The sequence below is a fragment of the Mustela nivalis genome (genome assembly GCF_964662115.1).
Source record: "Mustela nivalis genome assembly, chromosome: 16".
NCBI classification, from domain to species: domain Eukaryota; kingdom Metazoa; phylum Chordata; class Mammalia; order Carnivora; family Mustelidae; genus Mustela; species Mustela nivalis.
Genome location: NC_139035.1, coordinates 44,779,734 through 44,796,766, shown reverse-complemented (window position 1 = coordinate 44,796,766; position 17,033 = coordinate 44,779,734). Strand labels below are relative to the sequence as shown.

Below are 17,033 nucleotides of genomic sequence, written 5' to 3'. Positions count from 1 at the left end.
CTTCTTTTCCTGCTCTCAGCTCCCGAGGGCGCTGTGGCCATCTGCTGGGGCGGGAAGGGCAGGTGCCCAGGGAGGCAGAGTCCGGAGCCAGCCAAGAGGATTTAGTCTTCTGCCCCTGAGCTCCTGGACCAGGGACAGCTAGAGGGAGAGTCCACATGGCCCTGCAGAATGTGACGGGGCGGCTGGGCAGGCACTCCTGGAACTGCCTGGAACTGCGGGGGGTGTGAAGAAGGAGGGGGTGGTCGTGGTGGCTGCCGAGGTGGCGAGAGGAGGACGGCTGTCCTGTGTTGCACAGGACATGGAAGGTCAGTGTCAGCAGACTCCCAGCCCCATGCCCTTACCACACCGGGAGCAAGCGGGGCCCTGCCCCGCGCCACCCAGTGCTCACACTCTGGTCACCCGTGGGCGCTTCCCACGCATTGCACAGACTCGAAGGAGACTCCGTGAGGCGGCTCAGAGTTAATCCGGGGAGTTTGACAGAGCCCTGGGCGGCTGGGCCGGGGGACTCTGAAGTCTCTGTTGAGTGGGATGAAGAGTCACAGATAATTGGATGCACATTCTAACGGGGATTATGCTCTAAGGTGATTAAGAACTGGTCTTATTGGTAACGGAAGAGAAAAGTTCTGAATTATTGGATTATGCACGTGGAGGGGTCGCTCTACTCTCTCAGCCCTCCACGCCTGCGCCGGGGACCTGCCCAGCAGTGAGCCGCGGAGAACGTGGGCCAAGCCCTCGCAGGTAGGAACATCCTGCTGAAGGGACAGCGTCCGCTTCATGGGCCCGGAGGAGATAAGAAGGGGGCAGGGAGGACCTCCCTGGATCTCGGGTCTCCGGAGGTGGTCCCTTTCACTCAGAGCCTTCCCCCACGCAGCACCCAGCGATTCTGTTCTTAGATTCCCCCGGGGCTCGGGGGCCCCTGGGTGTCTAAGTGGGTTAAAGCCTCTGCCTTCGGCTCAGGTCATGATCCCAGGGTCCTGGGATGGAGCCCCACATCGGGCTCTCTGCTCAGCAGGGACCCTGCTTCCTCCTCTCTCTCTGCCTGCCTCTCTGCCTACTTGTGATCTCTGTCAAATAAATAAATAAAATCTTAAAAAAAAAAAAAAGATTCCCCGGGGCTCCTACGCTGACCCTTGCCTCACCCCCCCCAACGCACACGCACAAACATACACACACCAGGCAAACCATACACACAAACATGCTCACACATGCATGCTTCCACGCTCACACATGGGCACACCCTCACACACAGATACACTTGTGTTTGCACACACACATACGTGCACGCACACACACACTTTCCCACCCTCCCCATCTCAGGGACACACATACACACACCACTCTGCTCCCTTCTCCCACTGAGATAATTCCAAACAGAAGTGCCTGTGAGATTGGGGATTTGTTCCCAGTAGCACACGGGGATGATTTGTCATCAAGCCTTTGCCTGCAGCTCTTTCCCATTCATTGTTACTCACGTGTATTTCTTTTTTTTTTTTTTTTAAAGATTTTATTTATTTATTTGACAGATAGAGATCGCAAGTAGGCAGAGAGGCAGGCCGAGAGAGAGGAGGAAGCAGGCTCCCTGCTGATGTGGGGCTCGATCCCAGGACCCTGGGATCATGACCCGAGCCGAAGGCAGAAGCTTTAACCCACTGAGCCACCCAGGCGCCCCCTCACGTGTATTTCTATGTCGATCGAACACCTGCTATGTGCCAGGCCCAATCCTAGGTTCTGGTGACCTTCCTTTGGGTTCCTTTAGGAGTGAGCCTTGAGAAAAGGGCTCTAAAGAAACTAAAAGGCTTTATTGGGATAGCATTCATTTACTGTACAATTCATCCCTTCGCAGTGTATACTTTGGGGATTTTTAGTATAGTTACAGAGTTGTATAACCATCAGCACACTCAATTTTAGAACATTTTCATCATCCCCTAAAGAGATCCCACAGCCCTTAGCAGCCTTTCCCTGCTGTCCTCGCTCCCCGCCCCCCGGCAGCCATCCCTGGGCTTTGTCTAGAGATACACCTGTTCTGGACACTCAGTATGAATGGAATCATACACCACGTGGACTTTCATGACCAGCTTCCTTCCCTGAGCACAGCTACCCACACCGCAACAGCGACCGGCACTTCCCTTTGTGTTTCTGGCTGAATACTATTCCCCGTATCAATCTGCACATTTTGCTTCTCCATGCATCAGCGAGTGGTCCCTGAGGTTGTTTCGTGCTCTGACTATTCTAGATTATGCTGCTATGAACATGTGTGCACATATGTTTTCAGTTTTTTTGGGGTCCACGCCTAGGCATGGGATTCCTGTGTCATATGGTAACTCCATGTCTGACACTTTGAGAAACTGCCAAACTGTTTTCTAAAGCAGCTGGGCCATCTTACATCCCCACTAGCAAGGCATGGGTGATCCAATTTGAGATAAGAGTTTAACTGTAGGATTCTATTTGGGAAGTGATCCCAGGATACACCAGTAGGAGCGTAGGGGAGGGAAAAAGAGAAGGGGAGGCAGCCAATAAAGGATTATTATCAAGAAAATTACCACTGAGAATAATTGAAGCTCAAAGGCCACTGCCTAACTCTGGGAGTCCATAAAGAACTTGGACTTCAGAGCCACCCTGCCAGAGGAGAAGGGAGCAAGGGGATGTATAAACCGATTCCCAGCAGCCCTGATGAGTGTTTCTGTGTGTGTCTGCATCTGTGTGTTAATTTCCTGTTAATTCCCTTTTGCTTGATGCAGATGCAAGTAACGCGGGCACAGCGGGAACAAGCCATCATGCAAAGAAATGCAGATGCTCGCAGCTGGAGTCAAATCTGTTGTGCAGGACTGGGCCAGGGCAAAGGAGGTGAGCTGGGACACCAGCAGCACCTGCTACCTGAGGGGAGCCTAGATTCCTGCCCTCATGGAGCTTATAGTCTAGTGAGAGGGAGAGAAAGGAAGATCTGCAGTACCTAGCCAGATAGGCAGGTGACCTAGCCTGAAGGCAGGTGACGGGACATCAGGGGTGCTGTGGTAGCTCAGGGGGTCCTCTCTTGGAGGAGATGACATTTCAGCTGACACCCGAAGGAAGTGTGAGACAGGCCATCTGAAGGCTGGTTGAACGTGGAATGGGAAATAACCCTGGAATCAGGGCTGTGGAAAGAGCAAGTGCTAAGACCCAGAATGGGAATAGCCTTGGCAGTAAGCAGGGGGAATTGCAAGAAGTCCAGGGTAGCTTTGGAAGAGAGGATGAGGCAGAGTAGGACAGAACAGAGATAAAGGCAGAAGTTGCGAACACCTTGTTGCCGGGCATCTGGACCCAGCCCTGAGACATCCGTTCGTTCCATTTATTAGTTTGGGCACCAGTCTGGGTGCTGGACGTGCTCCGGTGAATGCGTGTGATGGAGCCCTGCCCTCACAGAGTATCCATTCTGATAGGTGGATGAGTAAACAGCATAAGTATGTACTAGAGGCTATTAATATGTAACTTGTATTAGAAAATGACTGATGCTTCAGACTTGAGAAAAATGAAGTAGACACAGGGAGTCCACGAGTGCGAGGAAGTGCTTAGAAATTCCAAGTAGAGAGGTGAGGATGGCTTCTAGAAGGGGCTGACAACACTCAGTACCTCTGAGCCTGCTGGGCTCCTGAAGACCCCTCCACGCCCCCAGGGCATGTATCCAATGCAGCCCGGGAGGGAGGGCATGACTGGACCTCCAGGAGAGAGAAAGAAGAGCAGGGACCCCAGAGTGGAGGGCTGGGGTGTGTTGGTCCAAGTCCATAGCCTGGGAAAAAGAGGAGGAGCCAGGGTGGGGGCAGGGGAGGGAGGGGGGCTGGGTCTGCCAAGCCACAGGGGAATATTGATGAGTTTTCTGGCAAGAAGTGACGGAGCCGGTAGGGATGGTGTAATGAAGACGGATGATCCCAGGCCAGCTCTGCTTGTCTTCCTGCCCGAGGAGGGAGAGTCACAACGGGGGTGCGTGGTGGTGGGAGGCCTGCCAAGTGCCTGGGTGCCCTCTACTCTGGCACCCCCATCCTCTCTCCTTCTCCCTTGCCACCCCTCCTCCCTGCTGCTATCATAGCATCACAGAGGAAAAGAAATGGAACTCCACCCACCCAGCCCCTGGTCTTTCTTCCTAATCTTGGTGAAATACGCATAACATGAAATTTACCATTAGGGGCATTTAGTACACTCACAGGATGGCGCGCCATTGCCACTTTCTAATTCCAGAAATTTCATCACTCCAGAAGGAAGCTCCACACCCATTAACAGTTACTCCTCTCTCTCCCCCAACCCCCAACCCCCAGCCCCGGGCAGCCATTCACCTGCTTTCTGTGTCTATAGATTTGCCTGTTCTAAACATTGCCTGTCAGTGGAATCATACAACACGCAGCTTTTGATGTCTGGCTTCTTTCACTGAACAATGGTTTCAAGGTTCATCTGTGTTACAGCGCGTACTTGTTCCTCGTTCCGTTTTCTGATTGAATAATATTTCGCCGTATGGTTATACCACATCTTGTTTATCGATTCGTCCGTTGATGGACACTTGGGTGGTTTAGGCACTGGATTTTGAGACAGAAGTCCTAGTATTGTGTCCCACATCACTTCTACCTCTGTGGCGTTTGGGAGCATGTAATGTCTTCCAGCGTTACAATTCCTCCTATGCAATGAAACCATAATGTTTTAAATTTCTAGTGGGCTTTGAGAGCATCACAAAAATGGGAAACTCCCTCTCCCCTCTCTCTTTCTGTATTCTCTTCCCATTTGCTATTGAATTTGGGATAAACATCCAATAAAAAGATTCATATACCAAAGCCAGGTGGACTGATAGCAGCGTTGTGTTCTCTGTCGTTCAGATCATCTTGCTGATCTTAGTATGAGTTATTTTTCGTATTTAAGCATCTTTGAAATCAGCTCACAGCGTACAAGCAGGGGTTGCATAGTAATTGGCAAAGCGCTTCACTTTCTTGGTGGTTTGTAAAATAATCGTGCTTCTGTTGTGTGGTGTGAGGTTTCTGTAGCACAGTAGGCACAGTTTAGTGACTATCACTACAAACCATAGGAGAAATAAAAACTGATTCCCTAAGGAAACATTTTTGGTGGTGGGATGGTGGGGGTAGAGAGGCAGAGAAAGAGTGAGAAGCAGTCTCACCGCTGAGCAGAGGGCCGGTTGTGGGGCTGGATTCCAGGACCCCCGGGATCATGACCTGAGCGGAAGGCAGACGCTTAACTGACTGTGCCACCCAGAGAGATGCCCCAGCACGTGCTGTTCTAAAATGCAGGGGTGGACCCAGGGCTAGGGGGCAGAGCTGCTGAGAAAGGAGAGGCTTGTGCAAGTGAGCAGCAAGGTTACTACGCTCCCATTCTCCCCGAGAAAGGCCTCCCTGCCCAGCCCGATCCACCGGAAGGGGCACCTGGGTGGCTCAGTGGGTTAAAGCCTCTACCTTCGGCTCGGGTCATGATCTCAGGGTCCTGGGATAGAGTCCAGCAGGGAGCCTGCTTCTTCCTCTCTCTCTCTGCCTGCATCTCTGCCTACTTGCCATCTCTCTTTGTCAAATAAATAAATAAAAGCTTAAAAAAAAAAAACAACAAAAACAGGCCAGAGAGTGTAATTATGTCCCACAGAACAGGGAACAGAGGGCTCCGTCTGGAAGGAGGAGGGGGGGTGCACGAATGCCAGTTGGCAGGGCAGAGTTCATGAGTTTGGCTAATAGAGCACCTCCAGGATGGACCCTATCTTGGCTGCGTGGGGAGGAAAACTGTTCTCCTGACCGTCCTAGCCCTGCCTGAACCTCGCTTCCTTCCCGGAGCTTTCTCTGACTCAGCCCACCCTTTGGCAGACTCTCGGGGCACGTAGCATCTGTCAGGAGCTGAGCACTAATTGCTCCCGTGCTGTCTTCTTTCTCCCGCTGAACTGTGAACTCTTCGAGGGTGGGGCATTTTGTAAGTTCTGTTTTGTTGTTTGGGGTTTTTTTTAAAGATTTTTTTTTTTAATTCTTCTCTATACCCAATGTGGGACTCAAACTCACAACCCATGAGATCAAGGGTTACATGTTCTACTGATTGAGCCAATGAGGCGCCTTGAGGGTGGGGCATTTTGTAAGCTTCCTGTGGTTTTCCCATAGGTCCATGTATGGAGTAGGAATACAGACAGGAATCACCAGGCAGAGCAGTGTTTCCCAAAACGTCCTGCCACGCCACCTGCGTGTACTACCAGCAGCTACTGGAGCTGGTTATAAATGACATTTCCAGCTGTCCACCCAAGAGAACATACTTCAGGTAGACTTGGGTGAGGGTCAAGACTCTGCATTTTAACAAGATCCCCAGGTAATTCTATGCTCCGAATTTTTAAACTTATTTATTTGAGAGAGAGTATGAGCGAGAGAGTGAGTTCAAGTCAGGGGATAGACAGAGGAGGAGAGAGAGAGAGAGAGAGAATCTCAAGCAGACTTCTTGCTGAGCATGGAGCCTCATGGGGGGCTCAATCTCAGGACCCTGAGACCATGACCTGAGCCAAAATCAAGAGGCAGATGCTGGGGCGCCTGGGTTGCTCAGTGGGTTAAAGCCTCTGCCTTCGGCTTGAGTCATGATCTCAGGGTCTTGGGATCGAGCCCAGCATTGGGCTCTCTGCTCAGTGGGGACCCTGCTTCTCTCTCTCTCTCTCTCTCTCCTGCATCTCTGCCTGCTTGTGATCTCTCTCTGTGTGTCAAATAAACAAATAAAATCTTAAAAAAAAAAAAAGAGGCAGATATTTAATCAACTAAACCACCCAGGCGCCCCTATGCTCAGTCTTTTTAGAAATCCGCTGATGGGATGCTAAGGATTAAGCATCCAGGCTCCTCCTTGTTGCTGAACGCCTACTGTGTGTCTTGGTCTTCCCAGGGAAGGAGACTGATGCTCAGTCAGGGCTCAGGGAACTAGTCAAAGAAGAGACCAGTGTCACTGTCCCTGCTCCTACAAAGAGAGCAGGGGTGGCGGGGGAGGAGGCGGGATGGGGCAGTGAACTGCAGAGGCAGGGAGACAGGACAGAGGGGCTGAGTAGGCGAGCAGGAGGTGCACTTGGACCTGATGGTTGTGGACCCCTGCTGGTCCTGTGCCTTCTGCTGCCCTGTCCACCCAACCGGCTCACCAGGGGAGCAGGAGATCCTGTCGTCTAGACCCCTCTCTGTTTTGATCATCAAGAGGACCTGCCAGGCCACCCAGAATGGGCTGTTGAGGTTTCAAGGACTAATGTCTGAGGATGAGGGGCAAGACCCAGGGCCTTCAGAGGCACTGGCCGAGTCTGCAAAGCCAGTGGCTCTGCATGGATTGATGGCAGTGGAGAGCCCTGTCCTTGGCCTTCCAGCGTGCCTCCCACGGCTGCCCTTGTCTGAGATGAACAAGCTTGGTGTGGAACAGCAGCTTCTCTGGGTCCCCCAGTTCTGCTTTCCTGCCCTGACATCTCCCATATCTGCTTGATCGTGCTTGACCTTAGTTACAAAGTGGAACGCAGAATTTCAGGGATGTGTAATCCAGCCCCTTTGTTGTACGGACAGAAAAACGCCCAGTCCCGCCTGCCAGTCCTCTGTTGCTTCATTTTGTTCCAAACCGGTCGTATTTTCAGCACTCCCGTTACCGCTTTTTCTCTCTTCAGCTCATGTAGCAATCAGATGGGCCGTGTTTCCCCGGTGCAGTCAGGGAGCTCCCAGCCCCGGCTTGCCGGATTTATGGCTCTCTGCCGTCCTGCAGGGTCCTGCGGGGTCTGGGAGGCTCAGGAGTTATGGGCAACCAGAGAAAAGGTGTTCCGTGCACTTGGCCCAGCTGGTCAGTCACCTCCTGGGGCCGGTTGCATGGGAGGAAAAAAATACCAGAGCCAATATGCTGACCACATTTTTACACTCCTCACTCAAACCCAAAAATTTCCACAGGAGACTTGCTGGAAACTATCTAGAGAGAAAAGGCAGAGACGACTCTCTAAGTGGCCAGAGAAGGACCACACGGGGAGGACGCAGCAGGAGCCTGTCTGAGCACTTTGAGGGTCCTGTGTGCTACCGTGGGGCTCTCCGTTCTCTGAAATCTCCATGAATGCTTCCAAACCAAGGTCAATAGTTACGCAACGGGCTTCAAGGCAACTCCCGCCCTCCTCCAACCAAACCACCACCTTTGCCCCTCTAATGCAGAAGTCCTGGGGTCAGCCCTCTGCCACAGGAAAATGAGTGGCAGCCTCTGTAGGATTTGAGGCAGTTTTGTAATAGTGGGGCTAGTTGTGTAGCTAGCTTTGTTTCCAAGTAAGGAAAAAAAATATGTCATTTCTTCGGATAAAGGACATTCTAAGACTAAAGGAGAGAGAAGGAAAAAGAGGAAAGGAGGAGAAAGGAGAAAAGAAATAGGACAAAATGCCAGACTGAAAGACAATCCTTTACATTGAATTAATTTGGCCTTTATTAAAAAATCACTAGATTGTCTTTATGTTTGCTTTTTGCTGCGATGCAAAGAGCCCTGGGCCTGGGGGCTGAGCTCTGGGATTTAATTTGGGGTCTGCCGGATAGCAGGGTGTGACTTTGTGTGAATTAACCAATAGACTTAAGCAGCATTACACTCGCCTTCGGTTTCTCTGTTATAAACCAGGAATGAAACACTTGCTGGGTGGGGGATGGGGAGGGTGCAGGGAAGGGAATAAAACATTTACTGAGCATCTATGGAAAGGCAGGCATGTGACAGAGGATGTTTGTTTAATTCTCAACCCACTGAGGCCCGTGTTATCATGACCACTTTACAGAGGAGGAAACTCAGACTCAGAGGTTAAGTCATTGGCCACATCTCCCTGAACGCAAACCCCACCCTCTTTCCAGAAGGGCAGACAGGAAGAAGTAAAAGGAACGAAATAAAAGATGGCCTCAGGAGTTCTTGGTCTGGACCTCAGTTTTCTCTGGGAAATAGAAAACAAGATTATCTACTGAGATGAGGAGGCTGGGGAATGTCGAGAGTGGTGTTAGCGTGGAGAAGCGTCTGCGGCTGAGAAAGAGGGAGCGTAGCCAGCCTTAGAGTCAGTGTTGTTGAGAGGTTGATGGGGATCTGGTTATCCCTGTGACATTGCTCTGGCATCAGTCCCTGTCCAATTCAAGGAGAAGGAACAGATTTTGTTGGTCACCCGTCATCAAATCCCCAGGCCCTAGTACAGTGCCTGGAGTGATAAGTTTATTTATTTAATAGACATTGTGGCGCACCTACGATGTGCTGCTTCTTCTCCCCCCCCCCCCCCCACCAGTGTTCTGTTGTAGGTGCTGGGATTTCGAAGAGGCAAAGGCAGATCAAGGGCACCTGGCTGGCTCAGTCAGTACAGACAGCATGTGACTCCTGATCTCCGGATCGTGAGTTCAAGCCCTATGTTGGGTGTAGAGCTTCCAGAAAAAAGTGAAATAAAATAAAAATGAAACTAAAAAAAGAGAAGACAGATTAAACCCTTGTCCTTATGGCATTTGCAGTCTGATAGGCGTCCGACAGTAAACACAGGAATGAACAAATAGTAATGAAGTTATGAATCTAAAAAATAGAATAATAGGATAGAGACAGTGCCTGTCGCCGTGGGGGCGTTTTCTCAGGAGGTGACATTTGAGATATGACTGGAATGAGAGGAGATGTTGTTCTTGCCAAGATGGGGGAAGGGTGTTCCAGACAAAAGGAACAGCAAATGCAAAGCCCTGAGGCAGGAAGGAGCTTGGAATGTTCCAGGGAGACAGAAGGAAGGCTGGTACAGTTGGAGAGGAGGCGAGAGTGGGAGAGAGTGGTAGGAAATGAGAGAAGAGGGGTCAGATCCTATAAAACCTCATAAGCCAAGTTAAGAAGCTTGGATTTTATGCTAATTCCAGTAAGAAGTCTTTGGAAGGTTTTAAGCAGTGGGAGGGATGTGATCTGATTTATGTTCTAAAACAATCACTCTGGCTTTTCGATGGAAAGTAGACTGTGGTGGGAGGGGGGCGGCGAGTGGAACAGGAGGCTGGTGCAGCCGCCCAGGAGAGAGGGGAGATTACTAGACTCACGTGGTAGCAGGAGAGAGAGGACAAGGACTTGGATTTGGCCAGTGGGTCTTGCTGGTTGGACACAGCGGGTGAGGAAAAGAGAGGAAGCGTGGATGTTCTCTGGGCTTTGGGACAGAGCTGGTGGTGCTGTTAACTGAGGGGGAGAAGTAGAGGAGGAGAAAGCTGGAGGCAAGAGGTAGAGAAACCAAGAATCCCATTGTGGACATGTGAAGTTTGAAACATCTGTTATGGGTTCACTTATGTCACCCCTCAAAAGATACGTTGAAATCCTAATCCCCAATACCTATGAAAGTGATTTTTTTTTTTTTTTGACAGAGATTACAAGCAGGCAGAAAGAGAGGGAAGCAGGCTTCCTGCTGAGCAGAGAGCCCGATGTGGGGCTCGATCCCAGGACCCTCGGATCATGACCTGAGCCGAAGGCAGAGGCTTTAACCCACTGAGCCACCCAGGCGCCCCTGAAAGTGATCTTATTTGGAAACAACGTCTTTGCAAATGTAACAAGTGAAGATGACGTCATTAGGGTAGCCCTAATCCAATCTGACTAGTGTCCTTAAAAGAAGAAAGGGGTGCCTGGCTGGCTCAGTCAGTGAAGCATGTGACTCTTGATCATAGAATTGTGAGTTCAAGCCCCACATTGGGTGTAGAGATTACTTTAAAAAAAATCTTAAAAAAAATAAAAGAAGAGAACACTTGGACTTGCACAGAGAGAACATGGTGTGAAGACATAGACACAGAGGGAGGATGGCCATGTGAGGATGGAGACGGAGATTGGAGTGGTGCTGCTACAAGCCAAGGAACATTATGAGGGGTCCCAGAAGCTGGGAGAGGCAAAAAAAAAAAAAAAAAAGGATCCTCCCCTATAGCCCTCAAAGCCATGCGGGCCTGCCAGCACCTTGATTTGGGATTTCTGGCCTCCACAAATTTATGTTGTTGTTGTTTTTCTGTTTATTTGTTTGTTTTTAAAAGATTTTATTTATTTATTTGACAGAGGTCACAAGTAGGTGGAAAGGCAGGCAGAGAGAGAGGAGGAAGCAGGCTCCCTGGGGAGCAGAGAGCCCCATTCGGGCCTCGATCCCAGGAACCTGGGATATCATGACCCAAGGCCGAAGGCAGAGGCTTAACCCACTGAGCCACCCAGGTACCCCAAACTCCTGTTGTTTTAAGCCAGCTAGCTTGTGGTCCTTTGTTATAGCTGTCCTAGGGGACAAATATAGCATTCAAGGGGAGAGGTCAAGTTGGATATGCAGGCCTACAGTGCAGGGGAGAAGTTGGTCCTTCAAGCCACAGGACTGCATGAGATTGCCTAGAGAGAAAGTTAGAGAATGTTGAGAGAAGAGGGCCCTTGTATTTCAAGGGCAGAGTGTTTCAAGGAGGAGAGAGTAGTTGATCGTGTCAAACATGAGGCATAAGTAAGTCAGACTGACTTAGCCCTTGGATTTGGTAAGAGAGGAGCTAAGGGAAAAAAAAAAAAAAAAAAAGAGGGAGGTTGCTGATGACCTTGGCAGGAGATGTCAGCAGGTGGTGGAGAGAGTAGTCCACGTGGAGTGAGTTGAAGAGAGACTATAGGTAAGGAAGTATAGAGTAATGCCAGAGAACTGACTTGAAGCTCACTATATAACAGCAAAGAAATGGAACTTTACTTGGAAAAAGATGTGGGGGCCAAGGGAGGGTTTTTTAAAGGTGGGCAATATTAAGTCATATTTTTTATGTTAGTGGATATATCTAAGGAGAGACCAATGACTCAGGAGAGAGAGGGAATAATTGCAAGAAGCAAAGTCATGGAAGAAGTAAGAATGGATGGCGTCCAGTGCACAAATGGGGGGAGACTGACCTCAGAGAAGAACAGAGCCTCTTCATCTGCAAGGGGGGCAGGCTATGAGTAGCAAATCATGCAGATGGGTTGGTGGGAGGGTGAAATAGCTCTCATTTGTTTGCATTTCTTTTTATTTATAATATCAGGGAATCAGTGGTGCTGGAGGGTTGAAAAGAGAAGTAGGAGAGAGGAGGCATGAAATAATCCTTTGAGAGGGAGGGAAGGGGACTATACCATGGGAGTGTAGAAGGTTTGCAAGGTGGAGCTCAGTGCTCTTGTGAGATTCAAAGTAGCAAGTTTAGAGCAAGACCAGTTGATGAGCACGGTTGTATGATTATCCTCAGTAATGTTCGGTTGCTTGGGTACAGGCGAAGGGTACATGGCTAGCTGGGTTTAACCAGAATTAGGGTTTTACCAGAAAAGTATAAGGAGGCAAGTATAAGGAGGCAAGGAGACGAGGCAAAGTAGCTGAGGGTGTTTGTAAGAGAACGTGACAATGAAGCTGGTTAAGGGATGATGGTCACATGCAGGGCACAGGGACAATAAAAACTTGCTCACTGTATCCGGTCCCTATGGGATCAAAGAATACTTGGAAGGGAGGTCTCAGTGAAAGCGGATGGGAACTAGAGGAGGCATTAGGGGCTGGGATGCCTAAAAGTAGGATTATTGAAGGTAAACATATTGGTGAGGGCAAGAATTAGGGTATGACCACGGAAAAAGGTAGAGAAGATAGCAGAAAGGTAGCACAGGGTAGGGTCTAGCCCCATTCACATCAAACACGCTGACATTTTTGCAGGAGGAAGAGGAGAAGTAGCTGGAAACACCTCTCTAGACCTTGAGATGTGTGGGGTACCAGAGAAAAGAAGGATCTTCCCTGTTTTCTTTATCCTTCACCCTTGCCTACAGACAAGGCCGTTGGGAGGCAGTATCTTTGGGGGACAGCCAGGTGTCCGTAGAGTAAGACAATGAAGAGAATGCTCAGGAGAGGGTTCAAGATTGGAGGCTCTTTGGCCAGTGGCAGACTGAGTTCCAGAGGCTAGAGTGGCAAGGCTTGGGGATTGGAGACAGGTGGGAGATGGGGTGCAGGCAGCCAGTACACAGAGTGGTCAGGGCATTTTAGTCTATGGGATTATGGATGATGTGGGAGACTGGGATCTGGGATATGAGACACGATGGAGCATGTCCTGATACTGTCGTTAAAGGAGGTGGGTGGTCAGGTAAAGGTACATACTGTCTGGAGTATTTAGCCGGCCTATATGAGAACTCTACTGAAGAAAAGGACACATGACGTTAATCCACGTATCCCTGAGTCTAGTGCTGTGCCAGGCCCAGGGCTTGTGCATCCATCAAAATTTCATGTAGTTGGGGCACCTGGGTAGCTCCTTGGATTGAGCCAACTTGATTTTGGCTCAGGTCATGATCTCAGGGTCCTGGAATCAAGCCCCGTGTTGGGCTCCACAGTCGGTGGGGAGCCCGCTTGAGATTCTCTCCCTCTCCCTCTGCCCCTCTCCTCTGTGTGTGCTCCCCCCCACCGCCAAAATAAATTTCTTAAAAAAACCTACATATATTTAATTGATGCTCTGGTGACTGTAAGAGGACAAGCCATAACCTATTGCACTATATACAACAGGTTTCCAGAATCCTGCAGGTGATGAAAATCTCTAAGTGCCTTTGATTGCTTAATATATAAGCACTTTGTCCCTTCTGATGAAAACCATTCCTGTGTTCAAGACTGAACAGGGACTGAACTGTAGTTGTGTTCTGCCTTAATTAGGAAGAGGTTGATAGGAGGCAAAGGCAGGGACATGTTTAAATCCTCCGTGCTCTACCTCAGATGCTCAGCCCCAGGCCCTTCTCCGGAAACTCAAAGCAGAAAAGAGAAGAGCCATGTCCTTCCCATAGGCAGAAAGACGGCCGTTCCAGCCCTGGGCCTCTGACTTTGCTTCCTTTTCTCCCCTACCTGCTGCTCCTCCAGAAGAAATGATTTCCATTTCTTTTGACTCCTATTTTTCTAGCTTTTCTGATTCTGTTTGCCCTCCCTTTGTCTCACTGGAGAAGCTTCTTTTCCTCTCCAGAATCTCCCATGACATGCTTCCTTCCTGTCCCAACCCCTCCCCCAACGCCACTAGATGTGGGAGTCCAAAACTTTTCTGAAGAGGCCTCTAGAGTTCCCGCTGATGTTATGCCCCAGTGTCTGAGGTGACCTGGCCTGGTCTCTGTGTGGCTGAGAAAGTGTCCCTTTGTGTTGGCTGATGAATGGCTGCCCTGTCCTGCCCCAGGACCTCAATGCCTGGAGGGTAACAGGAGAAAGCCCACTCCCCTCCTTAGGCTTTGCACCTGCTGCTCTCAGCTTTCCTTGGGGGCCACAGGGTACCTGGGCAGGCAGCTTGCTGGCTAAGCCTGGGAAGGGGCAGGCCCAGGATCCCTTTCTGCCCTAGCTTCCCTGGACAGCATGGTCCCTGCTGAGGGGCTGCCCGTACCCTTCAGCTTTCCCTTCCGTGTCCCCCCTGCTCTACCCTCTTCCATCTCCTGTTACGTCCCCGGAGTTGAGTCTCATAACAGAACAATGAGCCTGCTGGCATGCTGTTTCCCCTGTGACTAAAGGCTTGAACTGTAGAATTTCTGGGCTGGAAAATATCTCACCTGGTTAGACATCTTCACCTTTGCCTGGAGACGGACGGGGCAGTGTGCAAATATTCCGGCCAGAGTCATAGACACATCCCGGTGTTTCAAACAGGAAAACTCAGTTCAGTTCAACAAATGTGTAGGGAGCATTGCTCTTATTGTTGTTGTTATGTTGCTGTGCATATTATCTCATTAAAATATTTTATTACTCACTCTGACTATGCAGATAGTACATGCATATGGTATGTCACAACTACTAGAGGGTAAATCACGGAAAGTTGGTATTTCTCTATACTTCTGAGCCACATCCACTTGGATCCTCTTTCCAGAAGTAATTGCTGTTACTAATGTCTTGGGTATTTTTTCCAGAGATACGCCACACACACATACATAATTTCACTTAATCTTCATAGTGATCTTCTCAGGTGGGTATTGTGAATCCTGTTTGGAAGACAGGGGAACCATGGCTCAGAAAGGCTAAGTGCACACATAGTGTGTAATAACAGCGTTTCCAACTGAGGTGTGTGTAAGTCCAAAACCGATACAGTTTCTGCTATAACTTTATCCCAATCTGCTGTGTCAGCAGCTCCCCCGCCACCCTCCCAGCAGCCACTCACACAACAGGGTTGGCTCCAGACCCTGAGTGTGCAGGGCCCTGTCCTAGGTGCTGAAGGCTCTCGTAGAGGAGGGGATCACTGAGACCCTACCTTCATGGGGTTCACCAAAGAGCCAGGGAGGCTGGGAAATCCTGAAGTCTGGTAGAGAGGAGACAGGGAATGACAAATTCTGCTTGGCCACAGCATTTGTAGGTGGCACTAGGCAGGCCACCCCTTTTACTGACTCTCAGTTTCCTCATCTGTCTGATGGAGATAACTCACAGGGCTGTCGTGAGAATATAAGGGTTATAAATGCAGAACTGCTTGGAGAGCATCCAATCCCAACACATGGAAAGGAGACCAGGCCAGTCCTGTGGACAGCCTCCCCGTGTGAGGGCCAAGGGTCACTGAATCACTGAATGACAGAGGAGACTGTGGTCTAAGCCTCTGGGAAGTGATACATTGAAGTAGTATTGCTCTTCTCTATGTTCTTTGTTTTCAGGTTGTCTTTAGGCAGCACAGAGTTGGTCTGGTTGCAAAAAACAGGGACTAGAAGTAAAATGGGGGTAGGTATAGGGTTGGCCTAGAATAAGACCGAACACACAAGTAAGCCTCTTCTAGAACATTCGGGTGTAGAACATGGAGAAGTCTGCCCTGGGTTACACCTGGAAATACTACTCTGGGCAGCTCTCCTAGTTCTTCCCAGGCTCGTCTCCCTCTCTGCAAGGTGGCCAGTGACTTGCCTTCTAATGAGCCGGTTACCAGCAACTCAAGGGCCTTTCTAAAAAGTTCCTTCTGTCCAGACCTCTTCCCTTGTCCCTCCCCATCCCAACTTCACCTAGCTATCTCTTTTTCAGCTTTTAAGGCTGGACTTCTATCTCGTTTCCTCAGAGAAGCCTTTCTGGGTTCTCCAGAGTAGAGAGGGAGCCCCTGCTAGTCTCTCCGCCCCCATGCCTCTGATTAGCTCATGTGGCACCAGTCAGTGCCCATCTTGTCCACCAGACTGTCTGCTCCAGGCATCAAGCCCACCGGTTCAGCACAGAGCCTGGCATTTAAGTCATGCTGAAGTATTTGTTGAATGAATGGCTGAAGTTAGTCACGCCTGTTTCTGGGTTCCAACTTGCCTGTATAGTGTCATACAGCATCTCTTGTACAGTTGTTATTTTATTTTTACATGACTGTGTCATCTGAATCTTCTCCCCTCCTATTCCTGGTGCCTAGCCCTTGTCAGGATACGGGGATGGTCCTGCCTATTGCAGAATGAATGAATGAATGAATGAATTCATTCTTGCCAGGGAGCTGCTTTGAACTAGAGAGTTTTCCTTTGCAGTCAATTCATAAACTATGTTCCCCGGTCGGCCACAGAAAGGCTCAAGCAGAGGGGAACATGATTGGGCTGGAGCTGGTGGGGCTGGAGAGGAGAAAGCAAAGAGCCCAAGGGCCATCTCCTCTTTGTCGTGGCTGCTGCCGTGTGGAGGACAGGAGATGACCCCAAAAGAGAGAACTCGGTTCTGGGAGGGCTCCTTTCCCAGGGCTCTCAAAGCCCTCTGTGACTGAGGTGGGCTTGGCTCAGATAGACCGACCCCAGCTGTCCCCCATCATTCTCCTTGCAGAAGGGGTGAAACGAGGGGGGTGGGGGAGGGACTCTGAGATTTCCAGTCTCTGGGCTTCTCTTTCCCAGTCCCTTGGTCCCCAAAGCACCAGCCAGAATCGGGAGGGGAGAGGGGTCAGGCGGAGCCGGGCGGCGGGGGAGGGGCGGCGCGGGCAGCCGGCTGGTGTCCTCTGGTGTCTGGAGCCAAGGCCCCGAGCTCTCGGCCCCCGCGAAGGGAGGCGAGCCGGAGCTGTGCGGTGAATGCAAAGAGCCGGGCGAGCTCCCAGCCCGGCGCCGCCGACGGCGTCCTCAGCCACAGCCCAATGAGAAGAGAGCAGATAATTTATTCTCTAATCCAGGTTCGGGTGCCCGGCGCTGGCGAGCGGCGGGGACTGGGGGGGTGGGGGGGT

General features: G+C 50.4%; 1 long non-coding RNA gene across 2 annotated transcripts; it reads left to right on the top strand.

Annotated features, from left to right (window-relative positions):
• The first annotated feature begins 29 nt into the window (after window positions 1-29).
• LOC309849524 lies at window positions 30-3,811 on the top strand. Of its 2 annotated transcripts, XR_014303750.1 has the most exons (4): window positions 30-305; window positions 582-738; window positions 2,739-2,844; window positions 3,333-3,811. It is a non-coding gene; the product is annotated as an uncharacterized lncRNA (long non-coding RNA). The 2 variants fall into 2 exon arrangements; XR_014303751.1 differs by having other exon boundaries at window positions 2,739-3,811.
• Window positions 3,812-17,033: the final 13,222 nt, after the last annotated feature.